Genomic DNA, 25,757 nt, shown 5'->3' on the forward strand with positions numbered 1-25,757 from the left:
TCAGATATTTTAAAGGTTAGCTTAGGTAAAGTTCCATTCTCATGGTGAGGCAAAGTGCTTTATGTGTGTGTGTGTGTGCGTGTCATGAACGGCTATAAAAGGCCTATAATTAAAGAACAAAGCGGGGTTTGAGTTCGAGTTGCGGCAGACTGTCACTACTTGTAAATGGAACGCAGCCTTCCTACGGCGGACAGCTAATAACAGGAATCGGACGCGGTCCAGCCAAGTCCACAGCAACCACCATAGCAACCGCCTAGCATGACCTTAAAAACATATTCTGTCTTCATAACTATCAAAATCGTGAAATGATTTGCAAAGTGTGAAAGTGTTACAGCTGCAGAGAGCTATGGCGGTATCTATGGAAGCTGTTTACATAGCTAATAATATACGATGTAACCATGGAGACAGTCAGTCACTTGAGCTAGCGGTGCATGTTTACTACAGTGAATAAGGTGATTGAGTGCACAGCGTCCACACTCTGCAGGGGGTAAAGACATTACTTCAATATTATTTTATATTGATATATATTAGCCTTCTGTTGACCATCACCTCAGGTTCACCATTACAGTTTCAGATTACAGATGCACACTGTCTAAACACATTCAAAAACTCATGTCTCAGAAATAAGCACAGCTGTTCATGTTTGTCATTAGAGTTTTATTTGTAAGAAAATTATGAACTTCATATTGTGCATTAAATAAAAGAACATTTCACAACTCTGAGTCAACAGAAACAGGTAACAGAAATGTCTCTAATGTGTACAGTGTAGTGTAAGCATTAAAAGATCATAAAGGAAAAACTAACATTTATGTGAAACTAATTGTAATAAAAAATGAGCAGGTGCTTTATAGATTTAAAAGAAAGAATCTGAAAACAACACTTTTTTGGTCTAAGTGATCAAAGTAGAAAACAGAACTGATGTTCAAGAACAAACCGTAGCTGCACTAATATTACACATCTCGATCGTTGTACTGAACAGACATGTTGCTTTTAAAACCACATGCAGTGTGTGACCATGACTGTTCACTGAGACCATGAACGCCACTTCGCTGAAGCATTCTTCTTCTTCTTCTTGCCATTAAATTGGAAGCAGAAGCAGCACGAGCTGATTTGATCTACTGAAAGGAAAAAGCAGAACATCTGAGTTGAAACCAGTCAGCTGAAATCATTAAGACAGGAACAAATTCAATGCAGTGTCTCAAGTGGCTTAGCCTGTTACAACTGTTGATACAAGCTAAATACGGTTAACACACAGTGTCAGGGAGCTCCAGTGTGGGAACTAGTGGCTTTAGGTTTGTAGTCATTTAACTTTCATCCATTCATTCATTTAATTCAGGAGGAAGAAATGCCAGGTTGGTGCAGGCTGGTTACATGCATTTGGTCCCATGCTGTCTTTAATTAAATGACTTGGTTCATTTTATGGCTGGGCTGTATGTGGGGTTATATCATGTTATTTGGGCAGGAGTACCTGTCCCCTGTTAGACTTAGAAAGTTTCTCCATAAGTAGAGTTTCTAACTCTTCTAGCACATCTGTGGCTGACAGCTTTTTGGTGGCTCTTTTTACCCCACACTGGTTGTGAGTGTGTAAATAGCCCCACTAGTTATTTTGGGTTGCAGTTAACTAGGGAGGAAGGGCTGGGTATGCCATGATTAGGTGAATAACAATTATATGTGATACATAAATTTCACAATGCATGCATATATCTCTATCAATTAAACCTGGCCTGAGGGCTGCCATTTTTTACATTCAGTTATTTCTCTTAGAAATGTTGGAACTAAATAATGAATGTGTTACAGTTAAAGTGAAACACTGGTCAGTGTAAATGGCTCATTGGGACACAGAAACCTTTAAATTAAACCTGATATCTAGTGTCAAACAATATCAAAGCTGTAAAAGATGTTTACATTCAGAATTTATAAAACTATGATTGTAAATAAATTCAAACAAGTGAGCTTTTCTCTTTGTGCTGAATATCAACACTGTGGTTTCTTAGACTGTAAGCTTTACTTTAGTGCAACCAGTTGCAGAAGCTGCCACTCCAAATGTCTTTTGATAACAAGAAAAAAATACCTTTTCAGTACACGGCCTGAAGTTCTTCTCCGAAATCTTCTGCAATCGGCTTTGTCTGCTGGTTTGAAGACAATAAACCATAAAAAAGATGATTTAGTCACTTTGTCTGTGTCATGCAGCTCGAATGTGTCGTGTAACGATGTTGAATAGCCGTCGTTATCCCTCTGCTGCGTCAGTAGGATTGTACTGTACAGCATCTCATTGATATGTGAGGAATGCTAATGTAACACGATAACAGACTTACATCATTAAAATATAAAGTGCAGGAGATATTTAGATATTTTTTATATTTATATTACATTTTATAGCTGACGGATTTTACTAAATAGATAGAATTTACTAAATAGCTGGATGAACATGAAAAATATGTCTATAATAACAAATGACCATGAGAGCCAGTAGAATTAATTCAGCTGGACACTCAAAAGACGTCCTTAAATGCTCTTTAAGTGGCAGAACAGATGAACAAACAGTTAATCGCTTACTTGAGATGAAATCTGCTCAGCTACTTTGAAAACAGCTTCTAACTGGTTCCTCCTTTAACAGGATGACTGCTCAGGGGTAAGGCCATCATGCAATCCAGCAACCTTTATGGTTCTGCTTTGATTCACCAGGAACTATTAGGGAAACCTTCCAGCGCCTCCTGTGAAAGACACAGGCATAAACACACAAACATTTATTAACATGTTCCACAGTGTTCCAGTTTGATTTTCTTATCCTGTGGACAACAACGTACATGGATGCAGGTTTATTGTTAACTTTTGTAAGGTTTATTTAATGAACATATCCAGCTGCAGCTCCACTGTGATCCTGAACTGGATAAGCACTTAAGAAAATGTGTCAATAAATGGACAAACATCAACTTACTATATTTATCCAAACAGACGGGACCAATAATGCTTCGCTGAGTTAGAGACTTTAACAGACTCTTCTATGTAAGAATGTCTCGTGCTGATATACCTGCAAACTTGACAACAAAGGTTTTTCAGACTACATGTAGCTGTCCTCTATGTCAGCTAACACATTTACATTTATGTCACACTTATTTCTGCTTTCCCATTTTATAATTATTACTTACATTTTGATTAGATACCTTGAGTTTGTAAATGATCAGATTACATAATTGGAATACAATGTATCCAATTCAGGGTTGCGGGAGGATGAAGCCTATCCCAGCTGATACAGGACAAAGACAGGCTGCCAGTTTATTGCAGGGCTAATACAATATGTGTAACAGAAAATCCACTTAAATGTTTGATATTTCTTATAATAATCATAATTATGACTATTATTTAAAGGTTTCTTCATAAATACATTTTGATTTTTTATAACCCCTAAAATATAAACCTGAGCTGTTTCAGATTCTGACCTCTGACCTCAGTGACCTGGCTGTGTCCTCACTGCAGCTCCCTCTTGGAAGTACGTCTGCTTCTTGTCTTCCCCCAGTGTTGACCGCCTGATATCAAGATATCACGTACTGTAACTGAGGAACAAAAAAGGACAAACACTTGCCTTCATTTAAAAGTACATTCATACAGAGATAATCTATGGAAACACACTAGTTCACAGTTTGGGAGGAACCAGTTCCTGTGAAACATTTCTGTATATGAACATCATGTGGAGAATGAATGAAATGAGTTCTTCAGGTGACTCAGCAGTCCCACACTGACAAATGAAATCTAGTTAAACTATTAAGCATATTTGCTCTTCTGAAATCTGTGTTAAACAACAACAAACATAAATTAGTAACAAAAACTACAGCTGAGTATAGGCTTTACAAACCACCAGCAGCCATAATGCTAAATTTTAATCTTCAAATGTTTCTGAGCTGTCTTCAACCTGCTTTTAGCACATTAAAGTCTCAATAAATAAAGTCAATGCAGACTCAATCCTAAATGTTCAGCACACAGAGACACAGAGGTACTGTTTAAAGTTTAGTGTTAACTTGAGTCACTGATCATTCACAGTATTACAGAGTCTGGCAGTCTTTGCATGATGTCCACGTCACTGTAAGTTTCTAGCTGACTCTCAGGTGTGCCAGCAGGAAAGAGTAATAATAACCTGCATCCTGAGGTTTGTCATGCAGGATTAAAGGAGCCAAGCTTTGTTCACACAGCTAGGATTGTATTTTACACTGACCCTGGGTCAGTATCAACTTCAAGAAGACAGCTGTAACTGTTGATAGAAGAATCACACACACATATTTATGGCTTTGCCTTATAGAATTCAGCATCTCAGTGCTCAGGAAATAGGTTTTGCAGCTGTTTGAGCTAAGATTTTCAAGTTATTCACAAATTAAAACCTATACTTTGTGTCGGGCAAGAACTAAATTCAAATGCATGTAACAGTGAGAAACGCGTTTCTCATCAACTTCATAGAGCTTGCTGTAACTTTTGATAGAAGACTCAGACAAACATATTCATGGCTTTATCTTATAGACTTCAATATCCCCCCAATGTGTGTGTGAGTCTTCTCTCAAAATTTACAGCTGTCTTTATGAAGTTTATGGAAAAACGCTTTATTTCACCACGTTAGTGCGTTTCACGCTATTACATGCATTTGAATGGAGTTCTCGCCCGACACAAAGTATAGGTTTTCAATTTGTGAATAACTTGAAAATCTTAGCTCAAACAGCTGCAAAACCTATTTCCTCAGCACGGAGATGCTGAATTCTATAAGGCAAAGCCATAAATATGTGTGTGTGTGTGAGTCCTCTATCAAAAGTTACAGCTGTCTTCATGAAGTTGATACTGACCCAGGGTCAGTGTAAAATACAAGTTATTCATATAATGAAAACTTATACTTTGTTTCGTGCAAGAACTCCATTCAAATGCATGTAATAGTCAGAAACGCACTGTCTCGGCGAAATGAAGCCTTTTTGTACAACTTCATGAAGTTAGCTGTAACTTTTGATAAAAGGCTCAAAGCAGAGGGATAACGACGGCTATTCAACATCGTTACACGACACATTCGAGCTGCATGACGCAGACAAAGTGACTAAATCATCTTTTTTGTGGTTTATTGTCTTCAAACCAGCAGACAAAGCCGATTGCAGAAGATGTCGGAGAAGAACTTCAGGCCGTGTACTGAAAAGGTATTTTTTTCTTGTTATCAAAAGACATTTGGAGTGGCAGCTTCTGCAACTGGTTGCACTAAAGTAAAGCTTACAGTCTAAGAAACCACAGTGTTGATATTCAGCACAAAGAGAAAAGCTCACTTGTTTGAATTTATTTACAATCATAGTTTTATAAATTCTGAATGTAAACATCTTTTACAGCTTTGATATTGTTTGACACTAGATATCAGGTTTAATTTAAAGGTTTCTGTGTCCCAATGAGCCATTTACACTGACCAGTGTTTCACTTTAACTGTAACACATTCATTATTTAGTTCCAACATTTCTAAGAGAAATAACTGAATGTAAAAAATGGCAGCCCTCAGGCCAGGTTTAATTGATAGAGATATATGCATGCATTGTGAAATTTATGTATCACATATAATTGTTATTCACCTAATCATGGCATACCCAGCCCTTCCTCCCTAGTTAACTGCAACCCAAAATAACTAGTGGGGCTATTTACACACTCACAACCAGTGTGGGGTAAAAAGAGCCACCAAAAAGCTGTCAGCCACAGATGTGCTAGAAGAGTTAGAAACTCTACTTATGGAGAAACTTTCTAAGTCTAACAGGGGACAGGTACTCCTGCCCAAATAACATGATATAACCCCACATACAGCCCAGCCATAAAATGAACCAAGTCATTTAATTAAAGACAGCATGGGACCAAATGCATGTAACCAGCCTGCACCAACCTGGCATTTCTTCCTCCTGAATTAAATGAATGAATGGATGAAAGTTAAATGACTACAAACCTAAAGCCACTAGTTCCCACACTGGAGCTCCCTGACACTGTGTGTTAACCGTATTTAGCTTGTATCAACAGTTGTAACAGGCTAAGCCACGTGAGACACTGCATTGAATTTGTTCCTGTCTTAATGATTTCAGCTGACTGGTTTCAACTCAGATGTTCTGCTTTTTCCTTTCAGTAGATCAAATCAGCTCGTGCTGCTTCTGCTTCCAATTTAATGGCAAGAAGAAGAAGAAGAATGCTTCAGCGAAGTGGCGTTCATGGTCTCAGTGAACAGTCATGGTCACACACTGCATGTGGTTTTAAAAGCAACATGTCTGTTCAGTACAACGATCGAGATGTGTAATATTAGTGCAGCTACGGTTTGTTCTTGAACATCAGTTCTGTTTTCTACTTTGATCACTTAGACCAAAAAAGTGTTGTTTTCAGATTCTTTCTTTTAAATCTATAAAGCACCTGCTCATTTTTTATTACAATTAGTTTCACATAAATGTTAGTTTTTCCTTTATGATCTTTTAATGCTTACACTACACTGTACACATTAGAGACATTTCTGTTACCTGTTTCTGTTGACTCAGAGTTGTGAAATGTTCTTTTATTTAATGCACAATATGAAGTTCATAATTTTCTTACAAATAAAACTCTAATGACAAACATGAACAGCTGTGCTTATTTCTGAGACATGAGTTTTTGAATGTGTTTAGACAGTGTGCATCTGTAATCTGAAACTGTAATGGTGAACCTGAGGTGATGGTCAACAGAAGGCTAATATATATCAATATAAAACAATATTGAAGTAATGTCTTTACCCCCTGCAGAGTGTGGACGCTGTGCACTCAATCACCTTATTCACTGTAGTAAACATGCACCGCTAGCTCAAGTGACTGACTGTCTCCATGGTTACATCGTATATTATTAGCTATGTAAACAGCTTCCATAGATACCGCCATAGCTCTCTGCAGCTGTAACACTTTCACACTTTGCAAATCATTTCACGATTTTGATAGTTATGAAGACAGAATATGTTTTTAAGGTCATGCTAGGCGGTTGCTATGGTGGTTGCTGTGGACTTGGCTGGACCGCGTCCGATTCCTGTTATTAGCTGTCCGCCGTAGGAAGGCTGCGTTCCATTTACAAGTAGTGACAGTCTGCCGCAACTCGAACTCAAACCCCGCTTTGTTCTTTAATTATAGGCCTTTTATAGCCGTTCATGACACGCACACACACACACATAAAGCACTTTGCCTCACCATGAGAATGGAACTTTACCTAAGCTAACCTTTAAAATATCTGATATAGGATAGAAAAAATGAAGCAACCAGAGATTTAATGATGAAGACTCTGGGTTCTGTAGTGACCTGAATGACTCTTTGCATACAATTTATTGAAGAGGACTTTAGAATGCACTTTACATTTAGACTGTTGCTGTTTAATTTTTTACATTGTTGCGGTGTTATGTCATGAATAAAGTTCACCTGCTGGGGGTTTGATGGATCAGATCATCATAATCAATGGGTCCTGAGGTGGGCGGGACTGTCTCTGGTGATGTCACCATGAAGGAACAGCATCTGGCACGTGTTGCTGAAACATCCCAGTACACTGGTGTAGTTTCCTCTCCAGCTGTTTGACATTTGACACTTCAACATTAAGGGGAAGAAGAAGAAACAGTGTTAGGTCAGGTGACCACATGGTTTCTAAAGTAACTGACAGGAAGTAACCAGGCCGTTAGAAATGGATGGCATGTGTTTAGAGTTACTGGAGTTGGGTAACTCTACTTACCAAAAGCAGAAGCACACAGATGAAGGATCAGATGCTGAATGTTGCAGCAGGAACGAGCAGGAAGCAGGAACATGCTCGTGCGGTGGTCATTCAGTGCTGCTCCGGCAGGTTAGACAGTCCAAGACTGATATACTGCCCATCTGAGAGTTTGAAAACACACATGCAAAGATTTATTTTGTATTACAGTCAAAGTTGGATGTTCATTTTTGTCCTTTAAAAATGTTTGTGTATTTGAAAGCGCTAACATTTAAGGATGACTTGGATCGTCTCCTTTAAAGGGGAGACAAGTGTATCCACTGATCCACGTCACTTTACCTGGATGATGACTCCTCTCCCCCTCACTCAGAAACGCTCCTAATATAACCAAGCAAATAAATAATATTGAAGATTTACTTACATCATTACAAAAACAGGAAAAACATCTCCCTTTGATTCTATTTCTCCATTCCTGCTGAACATCAGGCAACAAATATCTCAATAAATCACAGTAAAATGTAAAGCACATGTTTTCTCTGCTTTGTCTAACCTCTGCAGAGCCTGTCAAGAAAAACATATCTGTAAGCATAAAACAAATATACATTTCATAACACGTCACTGGACAAACCTCGGTCAGTTGATTTCCTCTGTGCAGTGCAGACGAACATCAGTCAGCAAGTCAAGGTGGTGAGATGGACTGGTGTCCTTTGTGACTCTGCTGGTTCTTCTGAGGAAATACCACCGTCTCTCCACACCGTCACCATCTGTGAGCACAAACTGCTGCTCTGCTCTGCCAGCATGTAGGAAATCACATATCACACACACAGGGGTGAAGAAACATTAGAACTCAACTTTGGATACTTTAGATCTAAACAGATCAAAGTAACTCTTAGCTTCAACAATCAGTGAACAGACAAACAATGATACCATACTGATTCTGATACAATATGGTATTTTCAATACAGGTGTCAAATTAATTTACTAAAACTAATACAGATATATGTATTTTTTTTTGATAAATTCGTTTGCTAAATTATAAGAATATATATTTTTTCATTTAACAATTGCAACTGAAAGAAATTAAATATTGAACAAAAATATATTGTCACATTCTGAGCATGCTCAGCATGCTGACAGACTTGAAGTTGCTACAGATTTTAAGAAGTGATAATTATAGGGAAAAAACTTCTCTTTTTCATCCGTTTAATCAAACATTTGATGCCTTAGATGTCTCAGTCCTATAGCATTCTGCAACTACAACTAAGCTGAAGCTTGGATTTGGCTGCAGGTGCCCTGTACATCCTTCTCAACATGTGGGTACCATTTAATCACACTTCTTCCTGAGCTTTGCTTCGTCACAAGACCAAAGGTGGCATCCCGTGTCACGGTCATATCATCATCCAGAAGAAACATTTGAAGAAACATCATGGAGAAGAAACATTTACGCGCCTCCCGGTTTTGTTTTCTGATCCTGCAAAAAGACTGAGGACAACAAAGCCCAGAGAACACGAGATACACAACATCCAACATTCAGACTCAACAGCCTCCATAAATGAAGAGCACCAGGTTGGTTCAGTTATAGTAGATGTCATGGAATTTTTTTAATAAAGTCTGCAACACAGAAAGAGCTGTGATCATGCTATTTATTACTGTGCACAGGAGAGCAAACACACATCAAACATCACAGTTCAGTCATGTCAGCTCTGCCACTTCACGTGTCTCGCTATGAAACCTAACGGATCAATGGTTATGCTGTTTTGTGCCCTTGACGTTATCAGCACCTGTAAAGGGAGTTGTTTTCTCAAACTGCTGAAGTAAGTTCATCTAGTTTTAGAAACTTTCATTGAACAGTCTATAACAGTGTCACAACTAAGCATATGCATAAGCACTTAAATGCTTTAAATGAGAATAACATAAAATTTCTATTACAGGAGCTAGAGCCTGTCCCAGTAGTCATAGGTAGAGCACACCTGGACAGGTCACCAGTCTGTCAGAGGACTAACACAGATGCAGCCTGACTCAATCCTAAATGTTCAGCACACAGAGACACAGAGGTACCGTTTAAAGTTTAGTGTTAACTTGAGTCACTGATCATTTGCAGTATTACAGAGTCTGGCAGTCTTTGCATGATGTCCACGTCACTGTAAGTTTCTAGCTGACTCTCAGGTGTGACAGGTGTGCCAGCAGGAAAGCGTAATAATAGCCTGCATCCTGAGGTTTTTCATGCAGGATTAAAGGAGCCAGGCTTTGTTCACACAGCTAGGATTGTATTTTACACTGACCCTGGGTCAGTATAAGTATCATACAGTTTAAACGAAGCACTGAAACTTGCACATATTTATTACAGATGCACTGAAGCTAATCGAGATATTTGCTGTCAGTCTGTGGCTGCGATTAAACACTTTACTGGAAACTTTATTAACTAGTAACTTCGTCAGTCATGACAGAAGCTAATATTTCTGTGCTAACATCGTTTAAACAGTAACAGCTTTACTCCAATATAAGCTAACGTTTACACCGTAACTTTAAGCTAGCACCATAAAGACGGTAAAACACGTAATAACATCTACAAATGCATCTTAAAGCTGTTATATTAGCACTCGGTGTATTACTAACATAACCACATTAACATTATTGACACTCGCTGATTTTTAATAGTCATTCTATAAATGCTGTCCGTTTAAATGGTATTACCTGTAAACACTGCTGTATCCACCGGATTGCAGCCAGAGTGGATTCTGGAGTCTTCCCACGCTCCTGTTAGTGATCCTCCATCTGGATGGATGATAACAACCTTCTGAACAATCTAGCAGGAAATGGTCCATATCTATGGGATTGATTTGTGCTAATAACGCCCATTGTATGGAGTGATAACAGCCGAAGCGGGTGAATAAAGTCACCCAGTCGCTAGCTGTGCCTTTACCCAGCATACACCAGCACAATATTAGGCACAGCACCACCATAGACATTTTCAGTGGTTTTGAATGCAGGACATGGTTATCTTACCTTGTAAAATGCATGACAATAAAACAGCTAACCACCATAAAATGGTATTGTGTGTGTATGTATGTGTGCGTGTGTGTGAGAGAGAGAGAGAAAGACAGAGGGGGGGGGAGAGAGATCAAAGGCGTGCGTTTATGTTTTTTCTTGATCATGAGTGTGCCTCCTCTCTCTTATTGGATGTATGGTATAGCATGTTTATTCAGGTGCACCTTTGAAGTCTATGAGAATACTTTGCAGCCTGGTCTGAGTGGTCATTTCTGCACAGACACAATGAAGCGTGCACTCAGTTTAGAGGAGGCTGTTGCTGCAGTTTTGCACTCTCCACAAGCAGTGGAGATACTTCTGACAGCGAAGAAGAATTTTTGCCAGGCACCGAGGAGCTTTGCAGCTCATGTGAGGAGGAGGAGAAGGAGAAGGAGAAGGAGGAAGAAGAGCAGGAGGAAGAGACAAGACTGGAGGATGGCCAGTGGAGATCTAAAAATGGAGAAATCATGTGGCAACCCACACACAAAGAGGTCCTGCCATTTTTTCCTCCCCCCATTTTAACCCCAGGACCAACCCATTATGCAATTCGTATAGGATCAGCAGCCCTGTGAGCACTTTCCATCTTTTTTTTGCAGAGGACATTATGCAGCTAATCCTGCATTTCACCAACCCGCAGGGGCAACAGGTCAGTAAAAGACTGGAAGGACATAGATGAGGAGTTGCAGGCTTACATGGGGCTTGTGATGCTGGCTAGCCTGTACAGGTCTCAACATGAAACGACAACAAGCCTGTGAAATGGGGAGACAGGGCTCTTCTGTTTCCTGCTACCATGTCAAAAAAAAAAAGATTTGAGCAAATTAATCGGGCAGTAAGATTCGATGATTGTCTCTCCCGTCCAGGTCGCTACAGGGGGGGCAAGGCTGTGGTTTCCTACATCCCCAAGCAAAGAAAAAAGGTTGTCTTATTGAGCACCAGGCACCGTGAGCTACAAGTCCAGGACTCTGGGAAGAGAAAGCCCCACATCATCCTGGATTATAACAAATGCAAAGGGACTGTGGATCATCTGGACCAGGTAAGCACAGTTATAAGTCATTTATTTGCCAAATTGTTTACCGTTTCTCATTGTTATAACTGATAAAGTCAGATAATGTGATTATAATAGTTTTGATATGAGATGATAGTTTTAGACTATGATAGTTTTGATAGCTACAGTAAGGAGAGGGGGGGGGGGGGGGGGGGGGGGGGTCCAGTTTGACGCCCACAGGCAGGAAGAATCTCTTGCTTATGGCTGTATAAATCTGTTCATGTCATCTGATCATTTCTTTTTGTTTTGCAGGTTTGTGGCAACTACTCCTGCCGTAGGAGGACACGTAGGTGGCCCATGTGTCTGTTCTACCACATGATCGAGGTAAGCTGCTATAATGCTTTCATTCAAGACAGCTGTAACTTTTGATAGAAGACGCATATACACATATTTATGGCTTTATCTTATAAAGTTCGATATCCCCGTGTTGAGCAAACAGGTTTTGCAGCTGTTTGAGCTAAGATTTTCAAGTTATTCACATAATGAAAACCTATACTTTGTTTTGGGCGAGAACTCCATTCAAATGCATGTAATAGAAAGAAACGCACTAACGTGGTGAAATAAAGCGTTTTTAATGGTCTTCATGAAGACAGCTGTAACTTTTGATAGAAGATTCAGATATACTATTCATGGCTTTATCTTATAGAATTCAATATCCCCGTGCTGGGCAAACAGGTTTTGCAGCTGTGTGAGCTAAGATTTTCAAGTTATTCACATAATGAAAACCTATACTTTGTGTCGGGCGAGAACTCCATTCAAATGCATGTAATAGCGAGAAACGCACTAACGTGGTGAAATAAAGCGTTTTTGTACAACTTCATGAAGACAGCTGTAGTTTTTGATAGAAGACTCAGAAATACATATTTATGGCTTTATCTTATACAATTCAATATCCCCGTGCTGGGCAAACAGGTTTTGCAGCTGTTTGAGCTAAGATGTTAAAGTTATTCACATAATGAAAACCTATACTTTGGTTGGGAGAGTTCCCCATTCAAATGCATGTAATAGCGAGAAACGCACTAACGTGGTGAAAGAAAGTGTTTTTGTACAACTTCATGAAGACAGCTGTATTTTTTGATAGAAGGATGAGACACACATATTTATGGCTTCATCTTATAGAATTCAATATCCCCGTGCTGGGCACACAGGTTTTGCAGCTGTTTGAGCTAAGATTTCCAAGTTATTCACATAATGAAAACCTATACTTTGTTTCGGTCGAGTTCCCCATTCAAATGCATGTAACAGTGAGAAACGCACTGTCTTGGCGAAAGAAAGCGTTTTTGTACAACTTCATATAAATAGCTGTAACTTTTGATAGAAGACTCAGACAAACATGTTTATGGGTTTATCTTATAGAACTCAAGGTCCCCGTGCTGGGAAACCAGGATTTGCAGCCGTTTGAGCTAAGATTTCCAAGTTATTCACATAATGAAAACCTATACTTTCTATCGGTCGAGTTCCCCATTCAAATGCATGGAATAATGAGAAACGCACTGTCTTGACGAAATAAAGCGTTTTTGTACAACTTCATATAAATAGCTGTAACTTTTGATAGAAGACTAAGACAAACATGTTTATGGCTTTATCTTATAGAACTCAAGGTCCCTGTGCTGGGAAAACAGGTTTTGCAGCCGTTTGAGCTAAGATTTCCAAGTTATTCACATAATGAAAATCTATACTTTGTTTTCGTCTCGTTCCCCATTCAAATGCATGTAACAGTGAGAAACGCACTGTCTTGGCGAAAGAAAGCGTTTTTGTACAACTTCATATAAATAGCTGTAACTTTTGATAGAAGACTCAGACAAACATGTTTATGGGTTTATCTTATAGAACTCAAGGTCCCCGTGCTGGGAAAACAGGTTTTGCAGCTGTTTGAGCTAAGATTTCCAAGTTATTCACATAATGAAAACCTATACTTTGTTTCGGTCAGTTCCCCATTCAAATGCATGTAACAGTGAGAAACGCACTGTCTTGGCGAAAGAAAGCGTTTTTGTACAACTTCATATAAATAGCTGTAACTTTTGATAGACGACTCAGACAAACATGTTTATGGGTTTATCTTATAGAACTCACGGTCTCCGTGCTGGGAAAACAGGTTTTGCAGCTGTTTGAGCTAAGATTTCCAAGTTATTCACATAATGAAAACCTATACTTTGTTTCAGGCGAGTTTCCCATTCAAATGCATGTAACAGTGAGAAACACACTGTCTTGGCGAAAGAAAGCATTTTCGTACAACTTCATATAAATCGCTGTAACTTTTGATAGAAGACGCAGACAAACATGTTTATGGCTTCATCTTATAGAACTCAAGGTCCCCGTGCTGGGCAAACAGGTTTTGCAGCTGTTTGAGCTAAGATTTCCAAGTTATTCACATAATGAAAACCTATACTTTGTTTCAGGCGAGTTCCCCATTCAAATGCATGTAACAGTGAGAAACGCACTGTCTTGGCGAAAGAAAGCGTTTTTGAACAACTTCATATAAATCGCTGTAACTTTTGATAGAAGACTCAGACAAACATGTTTATGGCTTTATCTTATAGAACTCAATATCCCCGTGCTGGGCAAACAGGTTTTGCAGCCGTTTGAGCTAAGATTTTAAAATTATTCACATAATGAAAACCTATACTTTGTTTCAGGCGAGTTTCCCATTCAAATGCATGTAACAGTGAGAAACACACTGTCTTGGCGAAAGAAAGCATTTTCGTACAACTTCATATAAATCGCTGTAACTTTTGATAGAAGACTCAGACAAACATGTTTATGGCTTTATCTTATAGAACTCAATATCCCCGTGCTGGGCAAACAGGTTTTGCAGCCGTTTGAGCTAAGATTTTAAAATTATTCACATAATGAAAACCTATACTTTGTTTCAGGCGAGTTTCCCATTCAAATGCATGTAACAGTGAGAAACACACTGTCTTGGCGAAAGAAAGCATTTTCGTACAACTTCATATAAATCGCTGTAACTTTTGATAGAAGACGCAGACAAACATGTTTATGGCTTCATCTTATAGAACTCAAGGTCCCCGTGCTGGGAAAACAGGTTTTGCAGCTGTTTGAGCTAAGATTTCCAAGTTATTCACATAATGAAAACCTATACTTTGTTTCAGGCGAGTTCCCCATTCAAATGCATGTAACAGTGAGAAACGCACTGTCTTGGCGAAAGAAAGCGTTTTTGAACAACTTCATATAAATCGCTGTAACTTTTGATAGAAGACTCAGACAAACATGTTTATGGCTTTATCTTATAGAACTCAATATCCCCGTGCTGGGCAAACAGGTTTTGCAGCCGTTTGAGCTAAGATTTTAAAATTATTCACATAATGAAAACCTATACTTTGTTTCAGGCGAGTTTCCCATTCAAATGCATGTAACAGTGAGAAACACACTGTCTTGGCGAAAGAAAGCGTTTTCGTACAACTTCATATAAATCGCTGTAACTTTTGATAGAAGACTCAGACAAACATGTTTATGGCTTTATCTTATAGAACTCAAGGTCCCCGTGCTGGGAAAACAGGTTTTGCAGCCGTTTGAGCTAAGATTTTAAAATTATTCACATAATGAAAACCTATACTTTGTTTCAGGCGAGTTTCCCTTTCAAATGCATGTAACAGTGAGAAACACACTGTCTTGGCGAAAGAAAGCATTTTCGTACAACTTCATATAAATCGCTGTAACTTTTGATAGAAGACTCAGACAAACATGTTTATGGCTTTATCTTATAGAACTCAATATCCCCGTGCTGGGCAAACAGGTTTTGCAGCCGTTTGAGCTAAGATTTTAAAATTATTCACATAATGAAAACCTATACTTTGTTTCAGGCGAGTTTCCCATTCAAATGCATGTAACAGTGAGAAACACACTGTCTTGGCGAAAGAAAGCATTTTCGTACAACTTCATATAAATCGCTGTAACTTTTGATAGAAGACGCAGACAAACATGTTTATGGCTTCATCTTATAGAACTCAAGGTCCCCGTGCTGGGCAAACAGGTTTTGCAGCTGTTTGAGCTAAGATTTCCAAGTTATTCACATAATGAAAACCTATACTTTGTTTCAGGCGAGTTCCCCATTCAAATGCATGTAACAGTGAGAAACGCACTGTCTTGGCGAAAGAAAGCGTTTTTGAACAACTTCATATAAATCGCTGTAACTTTTGATAGAAGACTCAGACAAACATGTTTATGGCTTTATCTTATAGAACTCAATATCCCCGTGCTGGGCAAACAGGTTTTGCAGCCGTTTGAGCTAAGATTTTAAAATTATTCACATAATGAAAACCTATACTTTGTTTCAGGCGAGTTTCCCATTCAAATGCATGTAACAGTGAGAAACACACTGTCTTGGCGAAAGAAAGCATTTTCGTACAACTTCATATAAATCGCTGTAACTTTTGATAGAAGACTCAGACAAACATGTTTATGGCTTTATCTTATAGAACTCAATATCCCCGTGCTGGGCAAACAGGTTTTGCAGCCGTTTGAGCTAAGATTTTAAAATTATTCACATAATGAAAACCTATACTTTGTTTCAGGCGAGTTTCCCATTCAAATGCATGTAACAGTGAGAAACACACTGTCTTGGCGAAAGAAAGCATTTTCGTACAACTTCATATAAATCGCTGTAACTTTTGATAGAAGACGCAGACAAACATGTTTATGGCTTCATCTTATAGAACTCAAGGTCCCCGTGCTGGGCAAACAGGTTTTGCAGCCGTTTGAGCTAAGATTTCCAAGTTATTCACATAATGAAAACCTATACTTTGTTTCAGGCGAGTTCCCCATTCAAATGCATGTAACAGTGAGAAACGCACTGTCTTGGCGAAAGAAAGCATTTTCGTACAACTTCATATAAATCGCTGTAACTTTTGATAGAAGACGCAGACAAACATGTTTATGGCTTCATCTTATAGAACTCAAGGTCCCCGTGCTGGGCAAACAGGTTTTGCAGCCGTTTGAGCTAAGATTTCCAAGTTATTCACATAATGAAAACCTATACTTTGTTTCAGGCGAGTTTCCCATTCAAATGCATGTAACAGTGAGAAACGCACTGTCTTGGCGAAAGAAAGCGTTTTTGAACAACTTCATATAAATCGCTGTAACTTTTGATAGAAGACTCAGACAAACATGTTTATGGCTTTATCTTATAGAACTCAATATCCCCGTGCTGGGCAAACAGGTTTTGCAGCCGTTTGAGCTAAGATTTTAAAATTATTCACATAATGAAAACCTATACTTTGTTTCAGGCGAGTTTCCCATTCAAATGCATGTAACAGTGAGAAACACACTGTCTTGGCGAAAGAAAGCATTTTCGTACAACTTCATATAAATCGCTGTAACTTTTGATAGAAGACGCAGACAAACATGTTTATGGCTTCATCTTATAGAACTCAAGGTCCCCGTGCTGGGAAAACAGGTTTTGCAGCTGTTTGAGCTAAGATTTCCAAGTTATTCACATAATGAAAACCTATACTTTGTTTCAGGCGAGTTCCCCATTCAAATGCATGTAACAGTGAGAAACGCACTGTCTTGGCGAAAGAAAGCGTTTTTGAACAACTTCATATAAATCGCTGTAACTTTTGATAGAAGACTCAGACAAACATGTTTATGGCTTTATCTTATAGAACTCAATATCCCCGTGCTGGGCAAACAGGTTTTGCAGCCGTTTGAGCTAAGATTTTAAAATTATTCACATAATGAAAACCTATACTTTGTTTCAGGCGAGTTTCCCATTCAAATGCATGTAACAGTGAGAAACACACTGTCTTGGCGAAAGAAAGCGTTTTCGTACAACTTCATATAAATCGCTGTAACTTTTGATAGAAGACTCAGACAAACATGTTTATGGCTTTATCTTATAGAACTCAATATCCCCGTGCTGGGCAAACAGGTTTTGCAGCCGTTTGAGCTAAGATTTTAAAATTATTCACATAATGAAAACCTATACTTTGTTTCAGGCGAGTTTCCCATTCAAATGCATGTAACAGTGAGAAACACACTGTCTTGGCGAAAGAAAGCATTTTCGTACAACTTCATATAAATCGCTGTAACTTTTGATAGAAGACTCAGACAAACATGTTTATGGCTTTATCTTATAGAACTCAATATCCCCGTGCTGGGCAAACAGGTTTTGCAGCCGTTTGAGCTAAGATTTTAAAATTATTCACATAATGAAAACCTATACTTTGTTTCAGGCGAGTTCCCCATTCAAATGCATGTAACAGTGAGAAACGCACTGTCTTGGCGAAATAAAGCGTTTTTGAACAACTTCATATAAATAGCTGTAACTTTTGATAGAAGACTCAGACAAACATGTTTATGGCTTTATCTTATAGAACTCAAGGTCCCCGTGCTGGGAAAACAGGTTTTGCAGCCGTTTGAGCTAAGATTTTAAAATTATTCACATAATGAAAACCTATACTTTGTTTCAGGCGAGTTTCCCATTCAAATGCATGTAACAGTGAGAAACACACTGTCTTGGCGAAAGAAAGCATGTTCGTACAACTTCATATAAATCGCTGTAACTTTTGATAGAAGACTCAGACAAACATGTTTATGGGTTTATCTTATAGAAACCAAGGTCCCCGTGCTGGGCAAACAGGTTTTGCAGCCGTTTGAGCTAAGATTTTAAAATTATTCACATAATGAAAACCTATACTTTGTTTCAGGCGAGTTCCCCATTCAAATGCATGTAACAGTGAGAAACGCACTGTCTTGGCGAAAGAAAGCATTTTCGTACAACTTCATATAAATCGCTGTAACTTTTGATAGAAGACGCAGACAAACATGTTTATGGCTTCATCTTATAGAACTCAAGGTCCCCGTGCTGGGCAAACAGGTTTTGCAGCCGTTTGAGCTAAGATTTCCAAGTTATTCACATAATGAAAACCTATACTTTGTTTCAGGCGAGTTCCCCATTCAAATGCATGTAACAGTGAGAAACGCACTGTCTTGGCGAAAGAAAGCGTTTTTGAACAACTTCATATAAATCGCTGTAACTTTTGATAGAAGACTCAGACAAACATGTTTATGGCTTTATCTTATAGAACTCAATATCCCCGTGCTGGGCAAACAGGTTTTGCAGCCGTTTGAGCTAAGATTTTAAAATTATTCACATAATGAAAACCTATACTTTGTTTCAGGCGAGTTTCCCATTCAAATGCATGTAACAGTGAGAAACACACTGTCTTGGCGAAAGAAAGCATTTTCGTACAACTTCATATAAATCGCTGTAACTTTTGATAGAAGACGCAGACAAACATGTTTATGGCTTCATCTTATAGAACTCAAGGTCCCCGTGCTGGGAAAACAGGTTTTGCAGCTGTTTGAGCTAAGATTTCCAAGTTATTCACATAATGAAAACCTATACTTTGTTTCAGGCGAGTTTCCCATTCAAATGCATGTAACAGTGAGAAACGCACTGTCTTGGCGAAAGAAAGCGTTTTTGAACAACTTCATATAAATCGCTGTAACTTTTGATAGAAGACTCAGACAAACATGTTTATGGCTTTATCTTATAGAACTCAATATCCCCGTGCTGGGCAAACAGGTTTTGCAGCCGTTTGAGCTAAGATTTTAAAATTATTCACATAATGAAAACCTATACTTTGTTTCAGGCGAGTTTCCCATTCAAATGCATGTAACAGTGAGAAACACACTGTCTTGGCGAAAGAAAGCGTTTTCGTACAACTTCATATAAATCGCTGTAACTTTTGATAGAAGACTCAGACAAACATGTTTATGGCTTTATCTTATAGAACTCAATATCCCCGTGCTGGGCAAACAGGTTTTGCAGCCGTTTGAGCTAAGATTTTAAAATTATTCACATAATGAAAACCTATACTTTGTTTCAGGCGAGTTTCCCATTCAAATGCATGTAACAGTGAGAAACACACTGTCTTGGCGAAAGAAAGCGTTTTCGTACAACTTCATATAAATCGCTGTAACTTTTGATAGAAGACTCAGACAAACATGTTTATGGCTTCATCTTATAGAACTCAAGGTCCCCGTGCTGGGAAAACAGGTTTTGCAGCCGTTTGAGCTAAGATTTTAAAATTATTCACATAATGAAAACCTATACTTTGTTTCAGGCGAGTTCCCCATTCAAATGCATGTAACAGTGAGAAACGCACTGTCTTGGCGAAATAAAGCGTTTTTGAACAACTTCATATAAATCGCTGTAACTTTTGATAGAAGACTCAGACAAACATGTTTATGGCTTTATCTTATAGAACTCAATATCCCCGTGCTGGGCAAACAGGTTTTGCAGCCGTTTGAGCTAAGATTTTAAAATTATTCACATAATGAAAACCTATACTTTGTCTCGGGCGAGTTTCCCATTCAAATGCATGTAACAGTGAGAAACGCACTGTCTTGGCGAAAGAAAGCGTTTTTGTACAACTTCATATAAATAGCTGTAACTTTTGATAGAAGACTCAGACAAACATGTTTATGGCTTTATCTTATAGAACTCAAGGTCCCCGTGCTGGGAAAACAGGTTTTGCAGCCGTTTGAGCTAAGATTTTAAAATTATTCACATAATGAAAACCTATACTTTGTTTCAGGCGAGTTTCCCTTTCAAATGCATGTAACAGTGAGAAACACACTGTCTTGGCGAAAGAAAGCATGTTCGTACAACTTCATATAAATCGCTGTAACTTTTGATAGAAGACTCAGACAAACATGTTTATGGGTTTATCTTATAGAAACCAAGGTCCCCGTGCTGGGCAAACAGGTTTTGCAGCCGTTTGAGCTAAGATTTTAAAATTATTCACATAATGAAAACCTATACTTTGTTTCAGGCGAGTTCCCCATTCAAATGCATGTAACAGTGAGAAACGCACTGTCTTGGCGAAATAAAGCGTTTTTGAACAACTTCATATAAATCGCTGTAACTTTTGATAGAAGACTCAGACAAACATGTTTATGGCTTTATCTTATAGAACTCAATATCCCCGTGCTGGGCAAACAGGTTTTGCAGCCGTTTGAGCTAAGATTTTAAAATTATTCACATAATGAAAACCTATACTTTGTCTCGGGCGAGTTTCCCATTCAAATGCATGTAACAGTGAGAAACGCACTGTCTTGGCGAAAGAAAGCGTTTTTGTACAACTTCATATAAATAGCTGTAACTTTTGATAGAAGACTCAGACAAACATGTTTATGGCTTTATCTTATAGAACTCAAGGTCCCCGTGCTGGGAAAACAGGTTTTGCAGCCGTTTGAGCTAAGATTTTAAAATTATTCACATAATGAAAACCTATACTTTGTTTCAGGCGAGTTTCCCTTTCAAATGCATGTAACAGTGAGAAACACACTGTCTTGGCGAAAGAAAGCATGTTCGTACAACTTCATATAAATCGCTGTAACTTTTGATAGAAGACTCAGACAAACATGTTTATGGGTTTATCTTATAGAAACCAAGGTCCCCGTGCTGGGCAAACAGGTTTTGCAGCCGTTTGAGCTAAGATTTTAAAATTATTCACATAATGAAAACCTATACTTTGTTTCAGGCGAGTTCCCCATTCAAATGCATGTAACAGTGAGAAACGCACTGTCTTGGCGAAAGAAAGCGTTTTTGAACAACTTCATATAAATCGCTGTAACTTTTGATAGAAGACTCAGACAAACATGTTTATGGCTTTATCTTATAGAACTCAATATCCCCGTGCTGGGCAAACAGGTTTTGCAGCCGTTTGAGCTAAGATTTTAAAATTATTCACATAATGAAAACCTATACTTTGTTTCAGGCGAGTTTCCCATTCAAATGCATGTAACAGTGAGAAACACACTGTCTTGGCGAAAGAAAGCGTTTTCGTACAACTTCATATAAATCGCTGTAACTTTTGATAGACGACTCAGACAAACATGTTTATGGGTTTATCTTATAGAACTCAAGGTCCCCGTGCTGGGAAAACAGGTTTTGCAGCTGTTTGAGCTAAGATTTCCAAGTTATTCACATAATGAAAACCTATACTTTGTTTCGGTCGAGTTCCCCATTCAAATGCATGTAACAGTGAGAAACGCACTGTCTTGGCGAAAGAAAGCGTTTTTGTACAACTTCATATAAATAGCTGTAACTTTTGATAGAAGACTCAGACAAACATGTTTATGGGTTTATCTTATAGAACTCAAGGTCCCCGTGCTGGGAAAACAGGTTTTGCAGCTGTTTGAGCTAAGATTTCCAAGTTATTCACATAATGAAAACCTATACTTTGTTTCGGTCGAGTTCCCCATTCAAATGCATGTAACAGTGAGAAACGCACTGTCTTGGCGAAAGAAAGCGTTTTTGTACAACTTCATATAAATAGCTGTAACTTTTGATAGAAGACTCAGACAAACATGTTTATGGCTTTATCTTATAGAACTCAAGGTCCCCGTGCTGGGCAAACAGGTTTTGCAGCTGTTTGAGCTAAGATTTTAAAATTATTCACATAATGAAAACCTATACTTTGTTTCAGGCGAGTTTCCCATTCAAATGCATGTAACAGTGAGAAACACACTGTCTTGGCGAAAGAAAGCGTTTTTGTACAACTTCATATAAATAGCTGTAACTTTTGATAGAAGACTCAGACAAACATGTTTATGGGTTTATCTTATAGAACTCAAGGTCCCCGTGCTGGGAAAACAGGTTTTGCAGCTGTTTGAGCTAAGATTTCCAAGTTATTCACATAATGAAAACCTATACTTTGTTTCGGTCGAGTTCCCCATTCAAATGCATGTAACAGTGAGAAACGCACTGTCTTGGCGAAAGAAAGCGTTTTTGTACAACTTCATATAAATAGCTGTAACTTTTGATAGAAGACTCAGACAAACATGTTTATGGCTTTATCTTATAGAACTCAAGGTCCCCGTGCTGGGAAAACAGGTTTTGCAGCTGTTTGAGCTAAGATTTCCAAGTTATTCACATAATGAAAACCTATACTTTGTTTCGGTCGAGTTCCCCATTCAAATGCATGTAACAGTGAGAAACGCACTGTCTTGGCGAAAGAAAGCGTTTTTGTACAACTTCATATAAATAGCTGTAACTTTTGATAGAAGACTCAGACAAACATGTTTATGGGTTTATCTTATAGAACTCAAGGTCCCCGTGCTGGGAAAACAGGTTTTGCAGCTGTTTGAGCTAAGATTTCCAAGTTATTCACATAATGAAAACCTATACTTTGTTTCGGTCGAGTTCCCCATTCAAATGCATGTAACAGTGAGAAACGCACTGTCTTGGCGAAAGAAAGCGTTTTTGTACAACTTCATATAAATAGCTGTAACTTTTGATAGAAGACTCAGACAAACATGTTTATGGGGATATCTTATAGAACTCAAGGTCCCCGTGCTGGGAAAACAGGTTTTGCAGCTGTTTGAGCTAAGATTTCCAAGTTATTCACATAATGAAAACCTATACTTTGTTTCAGGCGAGTTCCCCATTCAAATGCATGTAACAGTGAGAAACGCACTGTCTTGGCGAAAGAAAGCGTTTTTGTACAACTTCATATAAATAGCTGTAACTTTTGATAGAAGACTCAGACAAACATGTTTATGGGTTTATCTTATAGAACTCAAGGTCCCCGTGCTGGGCAAACAGGTTTTGCAGCTGTTTGAGCTAAGATTTTAAAATTATTCACATAATGAAAACCTATACTTTGTTTCAGGCGAGTTTCCCATTCAAATGCATGTAACAGTGAGAAACACACTGTCTTGGCGAAAGAAAGCGTTTTTGTACAACTTCATATAAATAGCTGTAACTTTTGATAGAAGACTCAGACAAACATGTTTATGGCTTTATCTTATGGAACTCAAGGTCCCCGTGCTGGGAAAACAGGTTTTGCAGCTGTTTGAGGTAAGATTTCCAAGTTATTCACATAATGAAAACCTATACTTTGTTTCGGTCGAGTTCCCCATTCAAATGCATGTAACAGTGAGAAACGCACTGTCTTGGCGAAAGAAAGCGTTTTTGTACAACTTCATATAAATAGCTGTAACTTTTGATAGAAGACTCAGACAAACATGTTTATGGGTTTATCTTATAGAACTCAAGGTCCCCGTGCTGGGCAAACAGGTTTTGCAGCTGTTTGAGCTAAGATTTTAAAATTATTCACATAATGAAAACCTATACTTTGTTTCAGGCGAGTTTCCCATTCAAATGCATGTAACAGTGAGAAACACACTGTCTTGGCGAAAGAAAGCGTTTTTGTACAACTTCATATAAATAGCTGTAACTTTTGATAGAAGACTCAGACAAACATGTTTATGGGTTTATCTTATAGAACTCAAGGTCCCCGTGCTGGGAAAACAGGTTTTGCAGCTGTTTGAGCTAAGATTTCCAAGTTATTCACATAATGAAAACCTATACTTTGTTTCGGTCGAGTTCCCCATTCAAATGCATGTAACAGTGAGAAACGCACTGTCTTGGCGAAAGAAAGCGTTTTTGTACAACTTCATATAAATAGCTGTAACTTTTGATAGAAGACTCAGACAAACATGTTTATGGCTTTATCTTATAGAACTCAAGGTCCCCGTGCTGGGAAAACAGGTTTTGCAGCTGTTTGAGCTAAGATTTCCAAGTTATTCACATAATGAAAACCTATACTTTGTTTCGGTCGAGTTCCCCATTCAAATGCATGTAACAGTGAGAAACGCACTGTCTTGGCGAAAGAAAGCGTTTTTGTACAACTTCATATAAATAGCTGTAACTTTTGATAGAAGACTCAGACAAACATGTTTATGGGTTTATCTTATAGAACTCAAGGTCCCCGTGCTGGGAAAACAGGTTTTGCAGCTGTTTGAGCTAAGATTTCCAAGTTATTCACATAATGAAAACCTATACTTTGTTTCGGGCGAGTTCCCCATTCAAATGCATGTAACAGTGAGAAACGCACTGTCTTGGCGAAAGAAAGCGTTTTTGTACAACTTCATATAAATAGCTGTAACTTTTGATAGAAGACTCAGACAAACATGTTTATGGCTTTATCTTATGGAACTCAAGGTCCCCGTGCTGGGAAAACAGGTTTTGCAGCTGTTTGAGCTAAGATTTCCAAGTTATTCACATAATGAAAACCTATACTTTGTTTCGGTCGAGTTCCCCATTCAAATGCATGTAACAGTGAGAAACGCACTGTCTTGGCGAAAGAAAGCGTTTTTGTACAACTTCATATAAATAGCTGTAACTTTTGATAGAAGACTCAGACAAACATGTTTATGGGTTTATCTTATAGAACTCAAGGTCCCCGTGCTGGGCAAACAGGTTTTGCAGCTGTTTGAGCTAAGATTTTAAAATTATTCACATAATGAAAACCTATACTTTGTTTCAGGCGAGTTTCCCATTCAAATGCATGTAACAGTGAGAAACACACTGTCTTGGCGAAAGAAAGCGTTTTTGTACAACTTCATATAAATAGCTGTAACTTTTGATAGAAGACTCAGACAAACATGTTTATGGGTTTATCTTATAGAACTCAAGGTCCCCGTGCTGGGAAAACAGGTTTTGCAGCTGTTTGAGCTAAGATTTCCAAGTTATTCACATAATGAAAACCTATACTTTGTTTCGGTCGAGTTCCCCATTCAAATGCATGTAACAGTGAGAAACGCACTGTCTTGGCGAAAGAAAGCGTTTTTGTACAACTTCATATAAATAGCTGTAACTTTTGATAGAAGACTCAGACAAACATGTTTATGGCTTTATCTTATAGAACTCAAGGTCCCCGTGCTGGGAAAACAGGTTTTGCAGCTGTTTGAGCTAAGATTTCCAAGTTATTCACATAATGAAAACCTATACTTTGTTTCGGTCGAGTTCCCCATTCAAATGCATGTAACAGTGAGAAACGCACTGTCTTGGCGAAAGAAAGCGTTTTTGTACAACTTCATATAAATAGCTGTAACTTTTGATAGAAGACTCAGACAAACATGTTTATGGGTTTATCTTATAGAACTCAAGGTCCCCGTGCTGGGAAAACAGGTTTTGCAGCTGTTTGAGCTAAGATTTCCAAGTTATTCACATAAT

At 38.4% G+C, this 25,757-nt stretch overlaps 1 long non-coding RNA gene across 5 annotated transcripts; it reads right to left on the reverse strand.

Moving 5' to 3' along the window:
• Positions 1 to 617: 617 nt before the first annotated feature.
• On the reverse strand, positions 618 to 9,886 carry LOC105940714 (uncharacterized). 5 transcript variants are annotated; one of them, XR_013095735.1, is made up of 9 exons: positions 9,017 to 9,886; positions 8,324 to 8,480; positions 7,965 to 8,073; positions 7,720 to 7,859; positions 7,416 to 7,577; positions 3,441 to 3,554; positions 2,557 to 2,714; positions 2,072 to 2,129; positions 618 to 1,118 (listed from the first exon to the last, which is right to left on the reverse strand). It is a non-coding gene; the product is annotated as an uncharacterized LOC105940714 (long non-coding RNA). The 5 variants fall into 5 exon arrangements; XR_013095734.1 differs by having other exon boundaries at positions 8,035 to 8,073; positions 8,324 to 8,485; XR_013095737.1 differs by having other exon boundaries at positions 3,448 to 3,554; positions 8,324 to 8,485.
• Positions 9,887 to 25,757: the final 15,871 nt, after the last annotated feature.

This window comes from Maylandia zebra, linkage group LG23, assembly GCF_041146795.1.
Source record: "Maylandia zebra isolate NMK-2024a linkage group LG23, Mzebra_GT3a, whole genome shotgun sequence".
Classification (NCBI taxonomy): Eukaryota; Metazoa; Chordata; class Actinopteri; order Cichliformes; family Cichlidae; genus Maylandia; species Maylandia zebra.